This window comes from Triturus cristatus, chromosome 10 (genome assembly GCF_964204655.1).
Source record: "Triturus cristatus chromosome 10, aTriCri1.1, whole genome shotgun sequence".
In the NCBI taxonomy this organism is placed as follows: Eukaryota; Metazoa; Chordata; class Amphibia; order Caudata; family Salamandridae; genus Triturus; species Triturus cristatus.
This window is the reverse complement of record NC_140593.1, coordinates 580475074-580485719: the sequence shown is the minus strand read 5'-3', so window position 1 is coordinate 580485719 and position 10646 is coordinate 580475074.

Sequence of the window (10646 nt, the reverse complement as noted above, 5' to 3'; positions counted from 1 at the left end):
ATTCGCTGAGGGGAAACTCCGGCGTAGAGAGTGACTTGGTATTTGTCCCACGATGAAAAGTCTGTAAATCAATAAAAGGTTTCCCTTTGTTGCAAAAGAAAATTTGGCACTAAGCAGTCTATGTTTCCTGTCAATGTGTTTTTTGAATGTGAGTGTGTTGGTGATTGAGGAAATGGCTGAAGGGGCAAATTGAACTGACTGTGTGTGGGATCAAGGGCAGTGTGTGGGGTGCAAGGGTAATACAATGAATATGGAGCAGTGAAGTGAGCAGTGTAGAACAGATAAGAGTGGGGAGCATGGTAGGGTGGTGAGTTTGGGGACTGGTGTGGGAGAAAGACCCAAGTATGGGATAGTAATAGTCTGTGCAAGTTACTATGGATGGCTGTTTTGCGATGACCAGCCTTACTTTCACAGTGTAAACCTCTCCAAATAGCTGTCTCAGTCAGCTGGTAGAGAGCAGGCACACGCCTCCTGTGCCTGCTGGAGCGTCGAGGCAGTCCACTCCAGCCAGTCCTGGCGCTGCTCATCTGCTGCATGAGAGCAGCGCCGGGATTTGCAGAGGTGCTGTCACGCTGATGGCAGAAGAAAGAATACACAAAGGATAGGAAACACGTGTAAGTAAAACCTTAGTTCAGGCTCTGATAATTGGTCGTCTTGACTATTGTAATGCCTTATTAGCATCTGCAAATAAGGCTCTTCTTAGCAGATTACAGGTTGTTCAAAATGTGGCAGCGCACTTAGTCCTTAATAAACCACCCCGCACCACCTCCTGGCCACTTCTGAAGTCGCTTCATTGGCTTCCTATTCGCCAGAGAATAAAGTTTAAGCTCTGTTGCTTTGCTCATAGAGCCATCTTTGGCAAATGTCCTAGTTATATGGCAGATAAGTTTAAGTTGTATCACCCGAACCGGAATCTTAGGTCAGAAAATAAAGGATTGCTGGTGGTTCCACGTTTTAAGAAAAGTCGAACTGGAGGTAAAACAGTCGCCTTCCTGGCCTCTAAACACTGGAACTCCCTGCCAGAGGACCTTCGGAAATGCTCTATGCTTGATGCGCTTCAGAAAATTCCTGAAGACGGATTTATTTAAGATCTGAGCTATGTAAAGCTATGTCAGCCTGTTCTGTTCTCTATGCTAGTGCGGAGATACCCCTATGGGGTGATTACTGCGCTTTATAAATTTTATACATACATACATACATAAGTTCGTTGTTTTTTTCATTACCTTTGTGGCCCAGCCGGGTTTGTCTCACGGCCCCCTTACGGCACCTCCAGTGTTGAGGGTCACCGCGTCACCGCGTACCACTGAAACACATAGAAATAAAGGTGATGCCAGGAAAAGTACTCTGCTTTTAAAAGTGTTGTGAGCCTCCCTTCAATGCCGAGTCATATTTGGTGGAGCCTAGGAAATTCTATCATTTCATATTTTTAAAGGATTTCTTGCAATTTCATTAACTAAGCAATGTCTTTACTCCCCTAGGCGTCTAAAGAGATCTATTGTCCCTGTCTGTCTTAAATTGACCGTCCAGAGAACAGACAATGGTCAACAGGGTGATCTTATTTAGAAAGATACCTCAGTGGGTTAATGCTTGAGTTGCAGTATCACAGTTTAACATGTTTGTTGCTGGTTAGAATCTAGGCTTGTATGCTTCATCATGTCACTCTTCTCAAGGAAATATGTACCATTGAAATGAATACCCTCTGTTGTTTCGGAAATATTGCGATAGAGTAAAGTAGACACATTAGAAGTGACTATCACAATACTGGGCCGGCAGCTATCAGGGTTGGATTTGGGAACCAAAAGCAGCCCTGGCAAAAATGCTCAAACCAGCCTGCTCCATTCGTCTCCTCGTGCAATCTTTCTCTTTCCATCCATCCATTGTCTCTGCTCTCAGATCGCCTTCTCTCTCCCTTAACCAGAGCTCGAAGTGGGCGGGATGTGTGGGGCACGAGGTGCCCATACTTTTTTAATTTACCAAAAACAGTTCCCCTTTTTATTGTTAAAAGATTACCATTCTGGGACAGTTGAATCCGAGAGCTGAAACGCCTCAGCTGAAAATAAAAGCGAGGGAGTCTGCTGTGTTGTGAAGAGGAGGAAGGGACAGACAAACTAACAATCCTTCCTGAAAAGATTTAAATGTGTACAATTAGTTAATCTGCAAATGTAAATGCTGGTGGAGAGCGTGTGGCTTTAATTGAAGGTCCCTTGAAGCTACGTGATGACAAAGATTTATTGTGTTTGAGAGGTGTTTTAAGGTTGTTACCAGCTGAGTTCTGGAGTGCATGCTTTTAATGGACAGTTACTTGCTTAGTCACAATGTCTTCTGCCTCTGGCTGGGGGCACATACCACTAAAAGTTATTCCTCTCGGCCCCAACAAGGATAAATCCTGTGGCTGTCTGGCTACACGTACAGACATCTGCAGTGATCGCATTAACCAATAGTGCGGGGGTCTGCTCCGCTAAAGCGGAGGAGCGTCACCCCACTGCTCCGAGAGCAGTGGGAAAATGAAAAATAAAATGATAATACCAACGTTATTATCGGTTTATTTTTTATAGCTACCGGGCTAGGTTATGGCGGGGTGAGGCTGGGGTCATAGGGGGAGGAGTGGTGGGCATGTGCATGATGGTTTTGCCGGCCGTCTTGGTCCACCAAACAGTCATGCGTACTTTGCATGTTCCCCACCAGGCTGTAAAGCACAGCCTGGCAGGGTACATGCACAGGCTCATAGTCCTCGTCTGAGTGCCGAACCACAGCGCACAGACCAATCACCACACTGCTGTAATAGTGACAGCAGCGTCATGATTGGCTTAGGGGAGCCTGTGTACTTCCTGCTTCCTAACTCGAAGTCAGGAAGAGAAGCGAAGAGACGACAGTAGAGAGACAGCAGCAGAGGTAAGTCTTTTTTTTTGTTGTAAATATTTTTGTTGTTTTCAATCCCCTGCCCCACCATCCCCATTCACTACCAGCCACAAGGTAAAATAGTGCATTTCCCATTGACTAGTTTAAATTGTATTATTTTTCATTTAAGTTGTGCATTATTTTATATGCAGTTACCAGAAGGCGAAAGAACAGTAAAATAGCTACAGAATATTGTGTTCTTATTAGACATGCCGTTGACCCTGCCCCCACTCTCACTGACCCTGCACCATTGCACTCAGGATCTCAGTTCCTCTGCTTTCTTTAATGCACTTCACCCACTACCCTTAACCCTTTCTACCGATGAATCCCTGTACATGCTGCATTTAACCTAGGGGGAGCTATGGAAAATGACAGAGGTACTAGGAGCGGCCCTGCACTCGCAAAACCAGCCTCCAAAGGCTCAAGCCCACTGAGGAAATGCCCAGAAGGAATAAAAGGGCTGCCCGGCCCTGCAGCCAAGCAACATCAAAAAGGATACACTAACTGTGCTAGTAAAACAAGCTGCTTTCAGTAAGAAATACAAATGCATAATGTAGCTTAAACTGCACAGCAATGAAAATTAGTTAGTGAGCCTAAAGACGCAAGGTGTCTGCCATATACCCCATAAACCAGACATTGTGCTTCCAACTTTCTCTACCAGGGCTGGCTTTAGGGCGATGCAACTGGTTCGGCCTCATTGGATGCTAGTGTGGGGTGGGGGCGCTGACCTCAGGGGGGCACTGTGTTTAGCAATAACTTACAATTTCAAAATACCTGCTGTGGAGTTCTTTGTGCGTCCAGCTTTCAGGCAGCAATACAAATGTCAAGATAACTCTTGTGATTATAGTTCCTGCTACAGAGAGATAGTAGTTTGACTAGTGTCAGTTTTGTCTCACCATAAAGTGGCGTAAAGGGTTAGTATGCCCGCTGCAAAGAACACAAACCATGCAGATCACAGAAGTGTATTTTATGTGGATAGCTGAGAGGATTACTGCTTTTGTCACAGAGATCCATTTGTTACTGCTGTTCATAAGATACAACCCTAATATAGAATAGTGACTGTTACAAACTGACATCAAAGAGCTGCATGCATAAAATAGGTTAGAACGTTATGTTTTTTTCCCCAGTCTTTTATTATCTGTTCCTAATGTTGCTAAAAAGGGTTTGTTTGGGTAGATATACATTCGTATTAGTAAAGCCAGCCTTTACCAGTGCTTTAAATCTAATGAAATGTATGTGAAAGATGGGCTATGGAGAGATGATGGACACTTTGCCCCAAGGGTAGTGAGGGAATCCGAGGAGGAGGTCACAAAAAATGATTGTTGCACAGGGCGCCACCAGCGCTAAAGCCGGCCCTGGGCTCTACCTTAGTACATAACAGAAAGCAGCGGCATCAGTGGGTGAATATGGATGACTGAGTGGGTGAATGCGAGTGATTGGGTGAGTGTGAGTTGGAGGTTGAATGTGAGTTGGAATGCTTTGTAATGATGGGTGTATATGAGTTGGTTGGTGGCGATGATGGTAGACGGCTGGTGGTGGAATGCGAGTAAGTGGATGAACCTGCATGGGTGAGCAGGTGGAATGTGGGTATGTGAGTGGGTGAAGGAGGTGGAAGGTGGGTGAGTGTAGGGAAGCTGAGGAGGGTGGTCAAATAAATTAGCGTGCTCCATGCAGCATTCTGTAAACCTCGTAGAAAATAGCATGCTGAATTTTCTATTGTAGGCCCCACCGCTGTCAGGAGGCTGCTTAAGAGGCATATTTGGTGGCTGTCGCTGTCACAGATCACAGGCTTAAAGTTGAAACTGTGTAACGAGCAGACTGGAGCTTTAATCCCAGTTTCCTGACTAAATCATATTATGTGGCTCCAAGAACACCATTTACTGGTGCCCAGGTTCCCTTACATATCAAAATCAGATGCACTTAAAAGCAAAACTAAATCCTATGAATTTCTCCAAGAAATTTTGTTTATTGGCCAAGTAAAGTGGAACACAAAGCTAAAATCAAACAATGGCGCACAAAGACAAAGCTTATGTTTGCTGCACGGTTTTAGCAACCATAAATAGCAATTCGGTATCCAGCTGCACGTAGGTGCGCACCACTTGTATGTAAATTGTATTTCTATGGAGCAAACCTGCCAAAAAGCTCCCGGCACACAAGCAATCTGTGCTGGCCTGCAGAAGAATGAAACCCAGGACTTCTGGGTCAACTTTAGCTGAATTGATCTACCTTGGACAATCCATTCCCTCCATATACAACATTTGATTCCCCAGGATTCCCTCAGCACAAAGTTTATCCAGGTGCTTTCAGCACCCCAAAGTCTTGTGAAGACTACCAACATTCTCTCTCCTTTATGCCATCGTCCCAGCTTTACCAATATCAATGTGGATAACTGAAAGGGCCTCTTTGACCACCTCCATGTCAGATCCCTGCTCCAAGTGTGAAACCTGAGCCCGAAAAGGGGGACAGAAGAGCGAGACGGCTTTGTAAACCTGAGGTCAATTGGTGAATGGCATTGATGACCGGTGGGGATTCAGCACGATGTAGGAACCTGGGAGGGGTGTTGGATTGAAGCAAGGTACAGGACTGGATGTAGATGCGGAACAGAGAGATTACGAGCAGTGGAAGAAGAGAATTTGGGAAGAAATAGGGTATGTATCCATGAGTCTCAGTGGGAAGTGTGCAGGCACAATTTCCTTACTATTGGTACATAAATTAAGATCACGATTAGTACACCTTCTTACCAGTGGGTTTATGGAAAATTTTCCATGACTCTTCAGGCAGAAGCAACATTGTTGGTGCTCCATGGATTTGACATGCCTTGAAGAATCCATGTTGGGCCTCATGCTTCGCAGGGGAGAATATATGGCGTTACAATGCAAACAATTACAACGCATGCTTTTACAATGCAGTTTTTACATTGCAACTACCATTACATCGCATGATTTTACAACTCATGCCATTACAATGCATTTTTTAAAACTACCATTACACCGCATTCCATTACAACGCATAATACTTTTAGGCCAACAGTAGGTTAAGTGTTGGATAGTGTAGGGGTAAAAATTACTATTCCCACTCCAGTGAGTGCAACAGTAGTTAAAGTGTTGGATAGTGTAGGGGTAAAAATTAATATTCCCACTCCAGTGAGTGCAACAGTAGAGTAAGTGTTGGATAATGTAGGGGTAAAAATTACTATTCCCACTCCAGTGATTGCAACAGTAGGGTAAGTGTTGGATAGTGTAGGGGTAAAAATTACTATTTCCATGTACCCCAAAACCCATACCCACTCGTAGCCTAAAAAATCTCAATTACTTACCGTATAATGCGTTGTAATGACATGTGTTGTAATGGTATGCGTTGTAATGGCATGTGTTGTAGTGACATTTGTTGTAATGGCATGCGATGTAAAGGCAGTTGCGTTGTAACAGTTGCATTGTAAAGGTAGTGTGTTGTAATGACTGTGTTGTAATGGATGTTTTCCCGCGGGGGGCCTTACACTCATAGGTGGACCGAATGACATTTCACTTGTTGGTTATGGTGCCTAATCCCTCTGTGAGTTAGGACTACCTTAGCAAGGTTGCAATAGCCTGATGGAGAAACACTAACATACAGCTGAGGGAGACTCGGGGTCGGACGAGGCCTGCATGACTGGTGTGTGTTTGATGTCCTACCGGAGGACTCTCAAGCCTAAATCTTACCGATAAACATGGAGGCTTCCCTGAAACTGTGAAAGAACCAGGTTTGACAAAAGTGAACAGTCAGATGGATGGACATCTTAGTATTGCATTTCACAGTTGAAAGAAACACTTCACTTTTTAAATCCCACTATAAAACTTAGGGAGATTATTGGAGCAGTGGCAAGAGCTAGCAGGCTTTCTAATAAATGAACAGCCTGTCTGACGTCAATGGTGTGGCGCTGCTGGACATTCCGAAAAGTCAATGAGTGGTTTGGTAGCAGTTGTGTGGGGGCTACTGGGCTATCTGAATAATGAATGAGCAACCCGGAAGCAATGCACAGAAACCTGCCTGTTACTCAGAATAAATTAGAGGTGCACTTGGTACTCCAGAAATGGCATTAGGAGTTCGGCCTAGTGACATCTTTGCCTCTGAGATGTTATTGTCCCCAGAGTAAAATGACAATCAGTGGCAAACTGGGTTTTGTAAGCTGGTGCCACAGGCTGCAGAATTTACTGCAGCAATACGCCTGCATTGCCACATTCAATGCAGTTCCAATACAGTAGGTTGTGATTACTCCCGAGAACAATGCACCCCATTGCAGTGCATTGTTGCCTCATTGCTCATGCATTTCAATGGGAAATACTCTTTGGATTGATGTCCCTCATAGCAAATGAAATTACACCATCATATTGATAGGAACTAATGCTCTGGGTTGATTCAAAATGTGAATAACACTTTTTTCAAGCAGTGGCTGAAGGAGGATGACAAAATAACCATTGGCTTTAAACGGCTAAACCAGTGTTTCCCAAACTAGGGTCCGTGGACCCCCAGGGGTCCGTGAAACTTTCCCAGGGGGTCCGCAGGCAGCAGTTTTAAAAGCACTGCAAAGTTCCTTGTAGAATTTGCCGTTTTCAATCAATAATAAAGGTGTCAAGATAACACCAGTGATTAATGTACCTGCTGAAGAGAGATGAGAGTTTTGTCCAGTGGCAGGTTTGACTCATCTAATGTAGCACAGAGTGTTAATATGCCTGCTGCTAAGAACGCGTACCATGCATTTAAAGAAACTGTATTTTATGTGCATAGGTCAGTGGGTTACTGCTTTTGTCACAGAGATTTGTTTGTTACTCTGCAGCTCATAACAGACAATCCTAATCTAGCACAGTGCCCTATAAACTGTCATTAAAGAACTGCTTACACACTGCATGGTACAAGTTAATAACTTTTGTTTTTTCCCAGTCTTTCATTATCCCGATGCTGCTAAAGGGGTTTATTTGGGTGGAAATAGAGATTTATTGTTAACGTCAATGCTAACCACTGTGTTATGTTCTGGATCCTGAGTTTGTGCTTTTCCAGACCAAGCACTCTTTAAAAATGCCTACCAGTATGAATGACATGTGAATCCTACACCTTGTAGTCCCCTTTGCCTTATGTAACATGTTCTCTGCACTGATTTACACGTATGATTCATTGTCTCTATATGTGTGTGATGTACATTGTAAAGTGCTCTGACATCCTACAATGGTATGAGAGATGCTATAAAACAAATGAAATGCATGTGACAGATGTGCTATGGAAAAATGAGAGGCACTGTTGGAGGGTGATAATAAGGGAATCATTGAAAAACCCCAACAAAGTTTGTTGTATCCTGGTGCATAGTAAGGTAATCATTTACTATTCTTTAAAAGCTAATACAATTCAATATATAATGACAAATGTGTTGTAGAATGCACCATTGTAACCTAAATTTTCTTGGGGGGAGAGCCTCCCAAACCCCTTTGTAGTGGTCAGGCTCACTCACTGCACTTGGTGTGCACTGTACGGGGACTGGTCTGAAAACATTTGCCAGGGCTGCTTTGGGTTTCCACTCTGGCCCTGGCAGGAGAGTTAATCATGGAGATGCAGCACCAACCTTCCCATTACAATTTTCAGTTTTTTGCTAACTCTTTTAATATAAAATACTAAACTCCTGACTAATTAGAGTATTTGTTTTGTGTGCACATGTGTTTATTTTTTTCGAATTACTCTTTTAATGTATGAAATTTAAATCATACAAATTGCTGGGGGTCCCCGGCTTCCAGTGGTGCCTCAATGGGGGTCCTCAGGAGTCAAAAGTTTGGGAACCACTGGGCTAAACAAAATACCTAATTGGTTTAATTTTTATATCCATCCTGTTAGAAATAGGGTTTCTGGTTGGCTTGGGAACCCATCAATCCAGTCGGGGCAAGTAAGTTACACACCAAAGATAGCCTGTTCTCACCCTCTGGTAGCTTGGCACAGAGTAGTCAGGAGTATCATCAGAGGCAATGTGTAAAGTGTTTGCGCAACACACACTCACACACATACACCACAAAAGAGACTCCACACAAAATTATATAACAAATATAGTACATATTGTGCATATAACATAGACCAAAATGACATGAATCATAAGTATTGTGCATATCATTCAATTACTGAAATAGTACTCGTTATCCTGTCAATGCAAGAATCAAAATGACATACATTCTCAGGGCATTACATCCAGCAATTTGGTTGGCGGAAAAACACATCAATCACCAACTCTGGGTAAGTAATGAAAACATGTTTAGGTTAAATCATATCTCATTGAATGGTACGGGTAGGCATGGCATACCTGTGCTTCTATTAGCAATTATACAGTACTTTCTGGGCTGTCATCCACACAGACAAAGACAATAAAACTATCACCCAAGTGCGGTTCTGATTATCACAATATTTTTCTCGAGGGCACACTGTGTTTAGATTTGCATCTGCTTCCTCAAGGGACGATAAGCCCACATGAAAAACAGCAATTAAACAACAAACTCTGAGGCACCTTTGGTTCTATCAGACTATTTATGGTAGTTAGCTTTTGGGACAATGATTTCCATTGGGATTGATCACCGGACTCCGTCGGTGGGGAAGGGAGAAGCACAACACCCGAAGGTCCTGGTGAGGTTTATCCACCTTTAGATACCTATGATGGTAGCCCACTGTGGTGCAGGGAGACCACCTTCGATCTTGCCTGATGGCACCATGTTTCAATAACAGTGACTGTGGCCTACTTGCGGGTAGGAGAGACCTCTCCCAATCCCTCCTGGTTGTGCCACCTTTTAAAACAAAGCAAACATAAGGAGATGATGGACGGTGCACTGAAACTTTTCATACACTCACCCCCAGTAACAGATCTGGGTTGAATCCATAATCGTTCTTTTGCTCAATTCACCACCCCACTTCAGACAAAGCTATATGCAAATCAGGCTTGACCCTGTGCCTCAGGGAAACAGTCCAGCCCGAACTGTCTTCCCTGGACCCGAAATAAGCATCCTGGGACCTGTTTTGGGCTAACAGCCCTCATCAGCTAGGCTAGCTTGAATCCAGTGGCAAAGTGAGCAAGGGACCCATGTCTGGGCATACTTTGCCAACTTAGGGAGAACAATGTAAACACAAGGAGATGATACGGTGACCACACTACTTGTTTCACTGGCCTGTGGAAACACTGTGTTTCACTGTCCTTCCCGGGCGCCCTACCACATTCAATACATAAAGCGCGACCCTCCCTTTGAAAGTTAAAAGCTTGTGGTCATCTGGGGATTGGGTGTGCTACTTTCACTAGTGGGCTCACAACCAGCCTCTAGGTCAGCTTTGAGGCATGCTGATTTTGGGAGGAAGTCAAAGCACTCCACACACACTGGAAACCAAACCAGGAGCCATTATTCTCAGCCATCATGAGTTGAGAAAGGGACATGGCGGTCTCTGGGGGAATGCTGAAGCACTCACCACGCTCTTGAAGTACTGGGTTTTTCAGAACCAACCCAGCGGTGCCAAGGGACACACCCGAAGACTTCGAGTTCTTCCTGTTCCGGACTTACAGAAACACAGAGTCTTCTAGGTGAAGTCAAAGATCGTATTTATTGGCTGCAGACCAATCACAGGTATCCGAGAAGTACAACACGATGTATGTTCTCAGGAGACTGCCCCCGAACCAAGAACCAGTCTTTACTTATATACACAAAATTATGCTCTGGGCAACACCGCCCCTCTTTTACTAGTGGTCATTCACATATTTC